Raw genomic sequence first — 15,456 nt, forward strand, 5'->3', positions numbered from 1 at the left:
GGCGCATGTCGTGTCTCTCCCTTTGATGTTGGCTCAAGCACTGAGCTCATGTTTTCCGGCACATGTCAGCTGTTTTGAAAAGCTGACATGTGCCCCTAAAAGCCACGGGTGGAATCGCGATCCACCCACAGCTGTTAACTCGCTAAATGCCGCTGTCAATTTCTGACACATGATCGACGGTCACCAATGGGTCGGCATGACAACCTGAGGTCTCCAGCAGACCTCTATGGTTGTCATAGCCAGATTGCTATGAGCACGATCCTGTGGTCGGCGCTCATAGCAAGTTAGCAGTTCTGCTACTCTCAGGCAATTTTATTGCCTGTGTAGCAGAGGCGATCGGGTTATCGCAGCTTATAGTCTCCCATGGAGACTATTGAAGCAAGTGAAAAGTTTAAAAAAATGGTTTTAAAAACATAAAAAAATAAATAAAACAAAGTTCAAATGACCCCTCATTCGCCCCATTCAAAATAAAACAATAAAAAAAATTAAAAAAAATACACATTTGGTATCACCGCGTTCACAATCGCCCGACCTATCAAGCTATAAAAATAATTAATTTGATCAGTAAATGGCGTAGTAAAAAAAAAAATGGCAAACCGTCAGAATCACTTTTTTTTGGTCACGACAACATTGCATTAAAAAGCAATAATAAGCTTTCAAAAGATCTTATCCATACGAACATGGTATTAGTAAAAACGTTAGCTCAGCACGCAAAAAAAAATAGGCCCTCAACCAGGTCCAGATCACGAAAAATGGAGACACTATGGGTCTCGGAAAATATATATATATTTTTTTAAATTGCGTTAACAAGACATGTTTGGGATCTGTGAACTCGTAATGACCTGGATAATCATAATGGCAGGTTTTTTTTATAATTTGGTGAGCATGGTAAAAAAAAAAATCCAAAAAATAGTTGTGGAAATTCACTTTTTTTTTTTTTATTTCACCGCACTTGGAATTTTTTTCCCCATTTTCGAAAACACGACATGGTAAAACCAATGGTGTAGTTCAAAAGTACAACTCATCCCGCAAAAAACAAGCCCTCACATGGCCACATTGATAGAAAATTAAAAAAAATTATTGCTCTGGGAAGAAGGGGAGCGAAAAACAGATAGAAAAACAAAAAAAGGCTGCGGCGTAAAGGGGTTAAGAAAACAAAAGGCTTGGCAGTAGGAAATCGGACATACTGTATTCTTATAACTCCTAGCAATCTGTCGGAGGGCCACGATACACAGTAACTATTGGTGGTCGATATCGGCAGGTTTGGCCTATGTTATTCTAATGTGTTTATAGATCTTTAGTCTGTACGGTCTAAAGAGCTTCAGTAAAATCAGCCCAGCCATTTTATTTCAGACATTTTTCAAGTTTGGTCTACATTGGCATCAATACTCCTGTTTTTAGAAGATTACTGGCAAATCCATTACAATCTGTTTTATTAATCCGTAACGATTAGTTTCGCCCTTTCACTGACTGATAATAGGTCAGCCTTTTTTTCTTTTTTATATAACGCAGTTAGGGCTACTAAAACTGTACTGGACCTGTTGCAATACTATGGTGCCCCTAGATGATATATTTCTAGAGAGGATAACTAGGCTGACCTGTGGATTTTTACACTAGAATGTGGCGTGACTTTGCAGTTTGCACTACTGTGGATCTGCATGAAGATTAGCCCTTTTCGATGGGGCACGTTTACATCAGGAAATCTGATGTGTTTTGGGGGTTTTTTGCTGTCAGGAATCGGTGTCAAATCGATGAAACCTAAACAGCATTGTATGAGGACTGATCTGTCTGAACAACCAATTTAACCCCTTCATGACCCAGCCTATTTTGACCTTAAAGACCTTGCCGTTTTTTTGCAATTCTGACCAGTGTCCCTTTATGAGGTAATAACTCAGGAACGCTTCAACGGATCCTAGCGGTTCTGAGATTGTTTTTTCGTGACATATTGGGCTTCATGTTAGTGGTAAATTTAGGTCAATAAATTCTGCGTTTATTTGTGATAAAAACGGAAATTTGGCGAAAATTTAGAAAATTTCGCAATTTTCACATTTTGAATTTTTATTCTGTTAAACCAGAGAGTTATCTGACACAAAATAGTTAATAAATAACATTTCCCACATGTCTACTTTACATCAGCACAATTTTGGAAACAAAATTTTTTTTTGCTAGGAAGTTATAAGGGTTAAAATTTGACCAGCGATTTCTCATTTTTACAACGAAATTTACAAAACCATTTTTTTTAGGGACCACCTCACATTTGAAGTCAGTTTGAGGGGTCTATATGGCTGAAAATACCCAAAAGTGACACCATTCTAAAAAATGCACCCCTCAAGGTACTCAAAACCACATTCAAGAAGTTTATTAACCCTTCAGGTACTTCACAGCAGCAGAAGCAACATGGAAGGAAAAAATGAACATTTAACTTTTTAGTCACAAAAATTATCTTTTAGCAACAATTTTTTTATTTTCCCAATGGTAAAAGGAGAAACTGAACCACAAAAGTTGTTGTCCAATTTGTCCTGAGTACACTGATACCTCATATTTTGGGGTAAACCACTGTTTGGGCGCACGGCAGGGCTTGGAAGGGAAGGAGCGCCATTTGACTTTTTGAATGAAAAATTGGCTCCACTCTTTAGCGGACACCATGTCACGTTTGGAGAGCCCCCGTGTGCCTAAAAATTGGAGCTCCCCCACAAGTGACCCCATTTTGGAAACTAGACGCCCCAAGGAACTTATCTAGATGCATAGTGAGCACTTTGAACCCCCAGGTGCTTCACAAATTGATCCGTAAAAATGAAAAAGTACTTTTTTTTCACAAAAAAATTCTTTTCGCCTCAATTTTTTCATTTTCACATGGGCAATAGGATAAAATGGATCACAAAATTTGTTGGGCAATTTCTCCCGAGTACGCCGATACCTCATATGTGGGGGTAAACCACTGTTTGGGCACACGGCAGGGCTCGGAAGGGAAGGCGCGCCCTTTGACTTTTTGAATGGAAAATTAGCTCCAATTGTTAGCGGACACCATGTCGCGTTTGGAGAGCCCCTGTGTGCCTAAACATTGGAGCTCCCCCACAAGTGACCCCATTTTGGAAACTAGACCCCCAAAGGAACTTATCTAGATGCATATTGAGCACTTTAAACCCCCAGGTGCTTCACAGAAGTTTATAACGCAGAGCCATGAAAATAAAAAATAATTTTTCTTTCCTCAAAAATGATTTTTTAGCCTGGAATTTCCTATTTTGCCAAGGGTAATAGGAGAAATTGGACCCCAAATGTTGTTGTCCAGTTTGTCCTGAGTACGCTGATACCCCATGTGTAGGGGTAAACCACTGTTTGGGCGCACGGCAGGGCTCGGAAGGGAAGGCACGTTATTTGGCTTTTTAAATGGAAAATTAGCTCCAATCATTAGCGGACACCATGTCACGTTTGGGGAGCCCCTGTATGCCTAAACATTGGAGATCCCCCACAAATGACCCCATTTTGGAAACTAGACCCCCAAAGGAACTAATCTAGATGTGTGGTGAGGACTTTGAACCCCCAAGTGCTTCACAGAAGTTTATAACACAGAGCCATGAAAAAATATATATATATATTTTCTCAAAAATGATCTTTTAGCCTGCAATTTTTTATTTTCCCAAGGGTAACAGGAGAAATTTGACCCCAAAAGTTGTTGTCCAGTTTCTCCTGAGTACGCTGATACCCCATATGTGGGGGTAAACCACTGTTTGGGCACATGCCGGGGCTCAGAAGGGAAGTAGTGACTTTTGAAATGCAGACTTTGATGGAATGGTCTGCGGGCGTCACGTTGCGTTTGCAGATCCCCTGGTGTGCCTAAACAGTAGAAACCCCCCTAAAGTGACCCCATTTTAGAAACTAGACCCCCCAAGGAACTTATCTAGATATGTGGTGAGCACTTTGAACCCCCAAGTGCTTCACAGACGTTTACAACGCAGAGCCGTGAAAATAAAAAATAATTTTTCTTTCCTCAAAAATGATGTTTTAGCAAGCATTTTTTTATTTTCCCAAGGGTAACAGGAGAAATTGGACCCCAGTAATTGTTGCGCAGTTTATCCTGAGTATGCTGGTACCCCATATGTGGGGGTAAACCACTGTTTGGGCACACGTCGGGGCTTGGAAGTGAGGGCGCACCATTTGACTTTTTGAATACAAGATTGGCTGGAATCAATGGTGGCGCCATGTTGCGTTTGGAGACCCCTGATGTGCCTAAACAGTGGAAACCCCTCAATTCTACCTCCAACACTAACCCCAACACACCCCTAACCCTAATCCCAACTGTAGCCGTAACCCTAATCACAACCCTAACCACAACCCTAATTCCAACCCTAACCCTAAGGCTATGTGCCCACGTTGCGGATTCGTGTGAGATTTTTCAGCATCATTTTTGAAAAATCCGCGGGTAAAAGGCACTGCGTTTTACCTGCGGATTTTCCGCGGATTTCCAGTGTTTTTTGTGCGGATTTCACCTGCGGATTCCTATTGAGGAACAGGTGTAAAACGCTGCGGAATCCGCACAAAGAATTGACATGCTGCGGAAAATACAACGCAGCGTTTCCGCGCGGTATTTTCCGCACCATGGGCACAGCGGATTTGGTTTTCCATAGGTTTACATGGTACTGTAAACCTGATGGAACACTGCTGCGAATCCGCAGCGGCCAATCCGCACCGTGTGCACATAGCCTAATTCTAAAGGTATGTGCACACGCTGCGGAAAACGCTGCAGATCCTCAGTAGTTTCCCAGGAGTTTACAGTTCATTGTAAACCTATGGGAAACAAAAATCGCTGTACACATGCTGCAGAAAAACTGCACGGAAACGCAGCGGTTTACATTCTGCAGCATGTCGCTTCTTTCTGCGGATTCCGCAGCGGTTTTACAACTGCTCCAATAGAAAATCGCAGTTGTAAAACCGCAGTGAAAGGCGCAGAAAAAACACGCGGTAAATCCGCGATAAATCCGCAGCGGTTTAGCACTGCGCATTTATCAAATCCGCAGCGGAAAAATCCGCAGAGGACCAGAATACGTGTGCACATACCGAAACCCTAACCCTACCCCTAACCCTACCCCTAACCCTAGCCCTAACCCTAGCCCTACCCCTAACCCTATTCTAACATTAGGGGGGGGAAAAAATTCTTTATTTTTTTATTGTCCCTACCTATGGGGGTGACAAAGGGGGGGGGTCATTTATTATTTTTTTATTTTGATCACTGAGATATAATCTATCTCAGTGATCAAAATGCACTTTGAACGAATCTGCCGGCCGGCAGATTCGGCGGGCGCACTGCGCATGCGCCTGCCATTTTGGAAGATGGCGGCGCCCAGGGAGAAGACGGACGGACCCCGGCAGGACCGGTAAGTATGATGGGGTGGGGGGGGAGCACGGGGGGGGGGGGGATCGGAGCACGGGGGTGGTGGATCGGAACGCGGGAGGTGTGGAACGGAGCACGGGGGGGGTGGAACGGAGCACGGGGGGGTGGAACGGAGCACGGGGGGGTGGATCGGAGTGCAGGGGGGGTGATTGGAGCACGGGGGGGTGGATCGGAGTGCAGGGGGGGTGATTGGAGCACGGGGGGGTGATTGGAGCACGGGGGTGAGCGGACAAGAGTACGGGGGGGGAGCGGAGCACAGGACGGAGGGGAGCGGGGCAGTGTACCCGGCAGATCGGAGGGCTGGGGGGGCGATCGGTGGGGTGGGGTGGGGGCACATTAGTATTTCCAGCTATGGCCGATGATATTGCAGCATCGGCCATGGCTGGATTGTAATATTTCACCCGTTATAATGGGTGAAATATTACAAATCGCTCTGATTGGCAGTTTCACTTTCAACAGCCAATCAGAGCGATCGTAGCCACGGGGGGGGGGGGGGGTGAAGCCACCCCCCCTGGGCTAAACTACCACTCCCCCTGTCCCTGTAGATCGGGTGAAATGGGAGTTAACCCTTTCACCCGGCCTGCAGGGACGCGATCTTCCCATGACGCCACATAGGCGTCATGGGTCGGATTGGCACCGACTTTCATGACGCCTACGTGGCGTCATGGGTCGGGAAGGGGTTAAACTTTGTCAGTTATACAAATCTTAGAACTATATACAACTGGTATAAAAACACCCTTAGGGTAAGGCCAACAAACGGAGCAGCTAGCTGCAACTGCTCATTATGCTATCATATGATTTAACAGGCAACAGTTGATACAACAAGACACAAAAGAGCCAGCGTCCGCTGTCGCCCACCACCAACAGTGGGGACCAGAGTGGGAGAGGAACGTGCAGAGTGTGCCTGGTTACTACAGAGTAGGTGCAGTGTGCCGGTTACTACCAGAGAGAGAACTGTTGTATGCTCAGTGTCCGTGAGTACAGCACACGTGTCACATAAGAAGGACCGCATATGACACTGATACTTGTGCCCGGACGTAACCAGTGAATATTTGCCCAGACATTTGTGACCGGACTGCACCAGTGTATATTTTCAGTGCCACGTTGGGCTTGTACAGGACTGTGGCCCGAACCCGTGTTAGCCACTGCAGTATATGGACTCGGCCCAGTGGAAGGTACAGGAGACCGGCCACTGCCGCCAGAAGACAGGATTTTGTTGCCCACAGGACCGCGTTGAAAAAGACACCGCGCCAGCTGTTGCTGGCACTATTCACTTCATAGACTTAGGAAACACTGATTTTCATAAGGACTGCCTTTATTTGAGCAGTTGTTTCTTCACCCCGCCATATCCTTTGCTAACTGTACTGTTTTTAACCTGTTTTAGCCATTGCCTCCCTGTGAAGAGAATCCCACTGTTTTAGTAAAATTGTTTAACCCTTGCTCTGCCTCGTGTCCATCACTGCATCCCGCGCACCTGCTTACACAGTCAAGCAATTGTTTATTCAGCAATCCCAAAACAGCCTTAAAGGGAACATGTCTGCAGGATTGTGCATAGTAACCTACACACACTGTCAGTTTGGCGCCATTATACTGATTATAATTATACCTTGGTTGATTAAACAACAACCACAAGATGGATTTCATCTTTATTTTCAGTTTTCAGTTAGGATCCTTTCACACTTGCGTCATGTGACGTACGTCGCAATCCATCGTTTTGGGGAAAAAACGGATCCTGCAAATGTGCCCGCAGGATGCGATTTTCCCATAGACTTGTATTGCCGACAGATCGAGTCTGTCGTGCACTGGATCCGTCGTGTTTTGGCGGACCGTCGGCTCAAAAAAATGTTCAATGTAACTTTTTTTGTACGTCGCGTCTCTGCCATTTTCTACCGCGCATGCGCGGCCAGAACTCAGCCCCCTCCTTCCCGGACTTCAGAATGGGCAGCGGTTGCGTCGAAAAACTGCATCCGCTGCCCACGTCGTGCATAATTTTCACAACGTGCGTCGGTACGTCGCGCCAACTCTTAGCGACGGACCCGTAAGACGCAAGTGTGAAAGTAGCCTTAATGATATGCTTGTACTACGGTGCGGGGCTGTGAAGGGGGCTTCATGTGGTGCTCCGATTAGGTATTCGTAATGCAGACTGCTGACAGGTCACTGATCCCTCACTGACCTGTCCCCTAGTTTACGTGATGAATATACAGTACAGTCATGGCCAAAAGTATTAACACCCCTGCAATTCTGTCAGATAATACTCAGTTTCTTCCTGAAAATGATTGCAATCACAAATTCTTTGGTATTATTATCTTCATTTGTTTTAAATGAAAAAACACAAAAGAGAATGAAGCAAAAAGCAAAACATTGATCATTTCAGACAAAACTCCAAAAATGGGCCAGACAAAAGTATTGGCACACTCAGCCTAATACTTGGTTGCACAACCTTTAGCCAAAATAACTGTGACCAACTGCTTCCGGTAACCATCAATGAGTTTCTTACAATGCTCTGCTGGAATTTTAGACCATTCTTCTTTGGCAAACTGCTCCAGGTCCCTGATATTTGAAGGGTGCCTTCTCCAAACTGCCATTTTTAGATCTCTCCACAGGTGTTCTATGGGATTCAGGTCTGGACTCATTGCTGGCCACCTTTGAAGTCTCCAGTGCTTTCTCTCAAACCATTTTCTAGTGCTTTTTGAAGTGTGTTTTGGGTCATTGTCCTGCTGGAAGACCCATGACCTTTGAGGGAGACCCAGCTTTCTCACACTGGGCCCTACATTATGCTGCAAAATTTGTTGGTAGTCTTCAGACTTCATAATGCCATGCACACGGTCAAGCAGTCCAGTGCCAGAAGCAGCAAAGCAACCCCAAAACATCAGGGAACCTCCACCATGTTTGACCGTGTTATTTTCTTTGAATGCCTCTTTTTTCCTCCTGTAAACTCTATGTTGATGCCTTTGGCCAAAAAGCTCTACTTTTGTCTCATCTGACCATAGAACATTCTTCCAAAACGTTTTAGGCTTTTTCAGGTAAGTTTTGGCAAACTCCAGACTTGCTTTTTTATGTCTCGGAGTAAGAAGTGGGGTCTTCCTGGGTCTCCTACCATACAGTCCCTTTTCATTCAGATGCCGATGGATAGTATGGGTTGACACTGTTGTACCCTCGGACTGCAGGGCAGCTTGAACTTGTTTGGATGTTAGTCGAGGTTCTTTATCCAACATCCACACAATCTTGTGTTGAAATCTCTTGTCAATTTTTATTTTCCGTCCACATCGAGGGAGGTTATCCACAGTGCCATGGGCTTTAAACTTCTTGATGACACTGCACACGGTAGACACAGGAACATTCAGGTCTTTGGAGATGGACTTGTAGCCTTGAGATTGCTCATGCTTCCTCACAATTTGGCTTCTCAAGTCCTCAGACAGTTCTTTGGTCTTCTTTCTTTGCTCCATGCTCAATGTGGTACACACAAGGACACAGGACAGAGGTTGAGTCAACTTTAATACATGTCAACTGGCTGCAGATGTGATTTAGTTATTGCCAACACCTGTTAGGTGCCACAGGTAAGTTACAGGTGCTGTTACTTACACAAATTAGGGAAGCATCACATGATTTTTCGAACGGTGCCAATACTTTTGTCCACCCCCTTTTTTATGTTTGGTGTGGAATTATAGCCAATTTGGCTTTAGGACAATTCTTTTTGTGTTTTTTTCATTTAAGACAAATTAAGTGAAGATAATAATAACAAAGAATTTGTGATTGCAATCATTTTCAGGAAGAAACTGAGTATTATCTGACAGAATTGCAGGGGTGTTAATACTTTTGGCCATGACTGTATGTACATAAAAAACCTTCAGCAGGCAGGTGCCATTTTTTATTATTTTACCACAAACGCTGCGAAAACTAATGCAATTTTTTCCTGCTTTTTTGCACATACTCATTGCTTTTTATGGGTGAAAAATACACTGCAAAAATGCTGGGAGAATTAACATGCTGCAGATGTAAAAAAAACACTTCAGTTTTTCAATTCAGTCATTAAAAAAAAACTGCATGAGATTTCTGAAAACTCATTATTTTGCTGGTGCTGTAAGAAGCAGCTTTTAAGTTGAATAAAATAATTAAAAAAGAAGATGCAGCAAAAACGCAACGTGTGAGTATAAAAATTATTCTATTAGGCCTTAGGCTAAGTGACTTGTGTGTTTATTATAATTTTGCACACTCATTTCTTTCTCTTTTTTTTTTACGTTAATTTTACTTGGTTGACTTGTTCAACAATGTTGGCAAGGTTTTCCTTATACAGATAATTTTGCCGAATCAATAAATTTTATAGATTCTTGAAATGTTACAATTTTTGTGGAATTCTACATTAATACCCTACTGGAGTACAAAATCAGTCTAATTTTAATTTTTTGCACAGTTGAAGACTAACATCTGAAATTTTCATACGACCGTTTGATCTTAAAACAAACAAAACAAAGGGCACAAAAATAGGTAAAAAATTAGGGTATTTTGTGCAAAATTCATCAAACTGCATGTGCCATCTTGAATTTGATGCAAATAAAATGGCAGTTCTGTAAGGCCAAAAAGAAGAAATGTGACTTTAAAACATTCAGGCCTCAATTCAACATTTGCATTTTTAGTTATTTTTAAATACTCTGAAATGTCATTACTGCAATTATTTCCAAACCTAAGCCATACTCAACTAATATGCCATAAATGTTTACAGTGCGCCTTGTTATTTTCATATATAAGAGATGCTGAAAATTAAGTTTGCATTCAGGATGTATGGAAGAATAAAAGGTCATGCATCTTAAAAAAAACAAAAGTCTAAACCATCTGCTTTTATTTTTTAAATCATTCAACTTCATAACTGGATTCATGGTTCCGAAATCCGTTCCCTACAAGCTGCTGCTCACTCGGTTGTTTTAGGCTTCATTACAAATTTGACTGCAATACAATAGGTCAGGTACAAATGTGTTGCCAAGCCCTAAGGGGAAAACCTGGTAGGAGAATATCAAATATGCAAAACCATAGTAAAGAACTTAGTACAACACGCCATTCAATGACACGTGTCGCTAGTCAACGTATATATTATAGTGATACTATTTATCTGAATGCAGGGGTGGACATACCATTGGTGCAACCTGTGTAGCCACACAAGGGCCCAAGAGTTAAGAGGCCCATTTCCACCTCGAAAGCAGGAGGAATTGTGCATCATGGTGAGAAATTCTTGACAGGGACCTCCTGTCTGTGTCCCCCAGTGTCTATACGTATTTAAAACAAGAAGAAAAAAAAAGAAGAAGAGGGTGGGTCCAGTCCTGCTCTGAAAATGTACAATCAGGTGTACAAAAAAAAATGGAGGCAGGTGCTCTGCACAGAGCTGTGAAAATATTAAATAGGGCTGGAGAGCAGTACAATGAGTTTCTGCAGGCAACAGTAAAGCATAGTGGAGGTTCCTTGCAAGTTTAGAGTTGCATTTCAACAAATGGTTGCTGCTGTACTCACCATCAGCAAGTCTATGCTGCTGTCGGCGTGACACAGCCAGTGAGCTCAGCGGCTCTACTAGGGTGGACAGGTGAAGCTTACAGATTGACTGCCACGCTGCCAGTGTGATGTTGGCACTGCAGCCGATGCCAGACAGCAGGAGCAGCGGTAACTCACTAGGGGCACTGGACAGTGTGAGTACACGACAGTTTATTATTTTTTTATACCAATGTGCACCCAGGGATGAAGATTAATGGAAAGTGAACAATCCTTTCAATGTTGTCCTCAATGTTGAGAAATAAAAAATAATAATTACAAGTGTACCTAGAAGAATTGAAGTTTTGAAGGCATAGGGTGGTCACTAGTGATGAGAGAGGGTGCTCGGATAAGGTGCTATCCAAGCACACTCTTGTTCTAATAAAGTATCTTCGGTGTGCTCGAATACTATGTTTGAGTCGCTGTTCCTACATCTCTTACAGCTGTTCAACACACATGAAGGGATTTCCTGTTTGTTAGGCGATCCCTGCATGTGTTGCGGCTGTCGAACAGTAGTGAAACAAGCAGCCACGGTGACTCAAACATAGAATATCTTCGGCGTGCTCAAATCCTATTAACACAAGTTAATGCTTGGCTAGCACCTTATCCGAGAATGCGTGCTTATCATTAGTGGTCACACCAAATATTAATTTGGATTTAGATTTCTCTTTTGTTCATTTAATTTGCATTTTGTCAGTTAATGAAAATAAAATTAACTTTATTTTTGAAATTATTCTTAATTTGCAGCATTTTTTTGACACCTGTATAAAAAAAACTTTGGCACAGTATTTTATATGTCTGGGGACGGGGCGCAGATTAAGGCCGGGATCACACATGCGAGAAACACGTCCGTGTCTCGCATGTGAAATCCAAACTCTGGTGCCGGCACTGTGGAGCGGAGCGTGCGGCTCCATGTGTTGCTATGCAGCTGCACGCTCCGCTCCGTGTTTCTCGCATGTGTGATCCCGGCCTTATAGAGCTCTAATGGAGCCAGGAAATTACCGACCAGTGAGCCTTACTTCTATACCAGGAAAGATATTTGAACAAATTCTTAAACAACATGTACCATATATATTCTAGTATTAGCCAAGATTTTCAGCCCACTTTTTTGGGCTGAGAGTCCCCCTCGGCTTATACTCGAGTCATAAGCAGTGGTCGGCAGGGGAGGGGGAGCGGGGGCTGTCTAATTATACTTACCTACTCCTGGAACGGTCCCTGCACGTCCCTGCTTCTTCCAGCGCTGCAGCTTCTTCCTGTAGTGAGCGGTCACATGGTCCCGCTCATTACAGTAATGAATATGCGGCTCCACCTCGCTCACTACAGGAGGAAAATGCAGCGCCAGGAAACAGACCTGCAGCGACGGCGCCAGGAACAGGTAAGTATGATGGGGGGCAGTGCGCGATACTCACCTGCTCCTTGTGCCACCGGCGGCGCTGCTGTGTCTTCCGCAGTGACGCTCAGGTCAGAGGGCGCGGTGACACGATTAGTGCGCGCCGCCCTCTTCCTGAACATCGGCACAGAGGATGGGAAGACACAGCGGCGGTGGAATGGGAAAGGTGAGTATAGCAAGTGTCGGGGGCCTGAGAGGCGAGTATGTAATTTTTTTATTTTTTTAATCGCAGCAACAGCATATGGGGCAAATATCTGTATGGAGCATCTTATGTGGCCATGTGCAGCATTATATGGGGGCAAATATCTGTATGGGGCATCTTATGTGGCCATGTGCAGCATGATATGGGGGCAAATATCTGTATGGGGCATCTGTATGGGGCCATGTGCGGCATGATATGGGGGCAAATATCTGTATGGGGCATCTTATGTGGCCATGTGCAGCATGATATGGGGACAAATATCTGTATGGGGCATCTGCATGGGGCCATGTGCAGCATGATATGGGGGCAAATATCTGTATGGGGCATCTTATGGGGCCACGTGCAGCATTATATGGGGCAATTATCTGTATGGAGCATCTTATGGGGCCATAATCCACATTTGTGGAGCATCATACGGGGCAAATGTCTGTATGGAGCATCTTATGGGGTCATAATTAACATTTGTGCAGCATTATATGGGGCATGTTTTAATATGGAGCATCTTATGGAGCCCATCATAAACTGTATGGAGCATTATATGGGGCTCCTGATTCAATATGGATATTCAAAAACACTTAATCTACTGATGTCTCAATTAATTTTACTTTTATTGGTATCCATTTTTATTTTTGAAATTTACCGGTAGCTGCTGCATTTTCCACCCTAGGTTTATACTCGAATCATTACGTTTTCCCAGTTTTTTGTGGCAAAATTAGGGGGGTCGGCTTATACTCATGTCGGCTTATACTCGAGTATAAGTGGTAAGTACGATACGATGGATAAGAATACAGTAATTAACCAGAGCCAGCATGGGTTTGCAGCAAACAATTCATGTCCGACTGATCCAATTTCCTTCTATGATGGAATCACTGAGTGGATAAGGGAAATGCGATAGGTATAGTATATCTCAACAAAGCATTTGATAAAGTATCTCACACTATCTTTATTGAGAAAATGACCAAGTATGGGATTGACAAGGCTACGGTTATAGGTGGATTCATAACTGGCTCGGTGATTGTAGTGATTGAGAGTGGTAATAAATGGTTGCACATCCATTTGGAAGAGTGTTTCAAGTGAAGAACCACAAGTCTCTGTTCTGGCCCCAGTGTTGTTCAACACTTTTGTAAATGATCTACATAAGGAAACTCAAGGTAAGCTGATCAAATTTGCAGATGATGCAAAACTGGGAGGGACAGCTAACACTAGAGAAGACAGAAAAATAATTCAGAAGGATTTAGATAAGATTTTACAGCGACTTAAAGAATGGTATTTAACAGACAAATGCAAGATTCTACATCTGGGCAAGAAAAACAAAAATTACATCACAGAATGGGAGGAATAGAACTAAGCAACAGTACCTGTGAAAAACACTTGGGTATACCAATAGATCATAGACTGCACATTAGTCCACAGTGTGATACAGTAGCAAAAAAGGCAAACCGTTCAAGGATGTATTAAGGGAAGCATAGAGTCTAGATCACGTGAAACAATTATCCTCCTCTAATCCTCCTTGATCAGACCACATCTGGAATACTGTGCCCAGTTCTGGGCACCACATTTTAAAAAAGTAATTGAAAAACTAGAGCAAGTTAAGAGAAGAGCTACCATGATGGTGAGCGGACTGCAAAGCATGTCCTACAAGGAAAGGTTAAAGGATTTTGGAACGTTTACCTTGAAAAAAAAAAAGAAGGCTAGTTAATCTCTAAGTGGTCGTTTAATATCCTTCTTAGACAGGCAGACTGCAGTTACTTTGCACACAGAACGATCAGTAATACTTTTTTTTTTGCAAATAAACTGACTTTTTTTTCCAGTAGATCAAAACCTGTTGCATTTGTTTAGGACAATTGGTCACACAAAATTTATCTTAAAGGGACTCTGTCACCTGAATTTGGAGGGAACAATCTTCAGCCATAGGGGCGGGGTTTTCGGGTGTTTGATTCACCCTTTCCTTACCCGCTGGCTGCATGCTGGCTGCAATATTGGATTGAAGTTCATTCTCTGTCCTCCATAGTACACGCCTGCACAAGGCAAGATTGTATGATTGTTTTGTATTTTTATCGTATATTTTTTAACGGTAGTTTTTTATATATTGTATCGCTGCTTGATAATTAAATAATAAAAGAATATATCTTGATCCAGTCTGGTCTTCCTGGTGCATCCTTTGGTTTGGTGATTGGTTTTGGTTCTTGGTTTAAGTGGTCTCCACTTTCTTTTTACTCAAAAGACACCCGGGTGAGCTAATATCACTATATTTAGGATTGTGATACTGATTTATATATAGCCTTTATTTTATTTGGGTTGTTCTTTTGTAATTTTCTCTAAATGATGAAGTGAGCAGGGGATAGGGACTGCTAATGATGAAGTGGGGTGCGACACGGGGTAACCGTCACCGCAATAGAGGGGCCGATGAAGCATGATTAGTTTACGACCTTGAACCCTACTAATGAATAAGTGACATGGATATCCATGTCTCTTGCTGCATAAGGCATCTAGACAAAGGAAATAACTCTCTTATGACACCCCTGTACACTAGAAATATCAACTTGACCAAGTGTTTATGCAAATGTTGAATTAAGAGTGGGGGACAGGCGACACCAAATGATTAATTGAAGGCGAGGTACTGCAATTGAATTGAAGGTGGGAAGAGCAAATGATGACTAGTGGGGATGGAGGGAGAGCAAGTAATGATGAATTTTGAGGGTGGGGAGTAGATCATGTATTGAGACTGAGGGATGGGGACAGTAAATGATGAACTGAGGGTGAGGGACAACAAATGATGATGAATTGGGGGTGGGGCAGAAAATAATGATACATTGAACATGGGGGAGAGTTAATAATGTATTGAATGGGGGGAGAGAGAAGCTGATAATGAACAGAGGGTAGGGGAGGGAGAAGGCACGTCAATGAATTGGGGCAGAAAGTGCATGTAAATATAATGAATCGGGGGAGCGGGAGGTACAG

General features: G+C 43.1%; 1 protein-coding gene across 2 annotated transcripts in view; it reads right to left on the reverse strand.

Annotated features, from left to right (window-relative positions):
• The window catches only part of SLC9A7 (solute carrier family 9 member A7), a 142,191-nt gene that overhangs the window by 109,727 nt on the left and 17,008 nt on the right, over window positions 1–15,456 (reverse strand). The window lies entirely within an intron of this gene.

The sequence above is a fragment of the Ranitomeya imitator genome, chromosome 3 (genome assembly GCF_032444005.1).
Source record: "Ranitomeya imitator isolate aRanImi1 chromosome 3, aRanImi1.pri, whole genome shotgun sequence".
Lineage (NCBI taxonomy): Eukaryota > Metazoa > Chordata > Amphibia > Anura > Dendrobatidae > Ranitomeya > Ranitomeya imitator.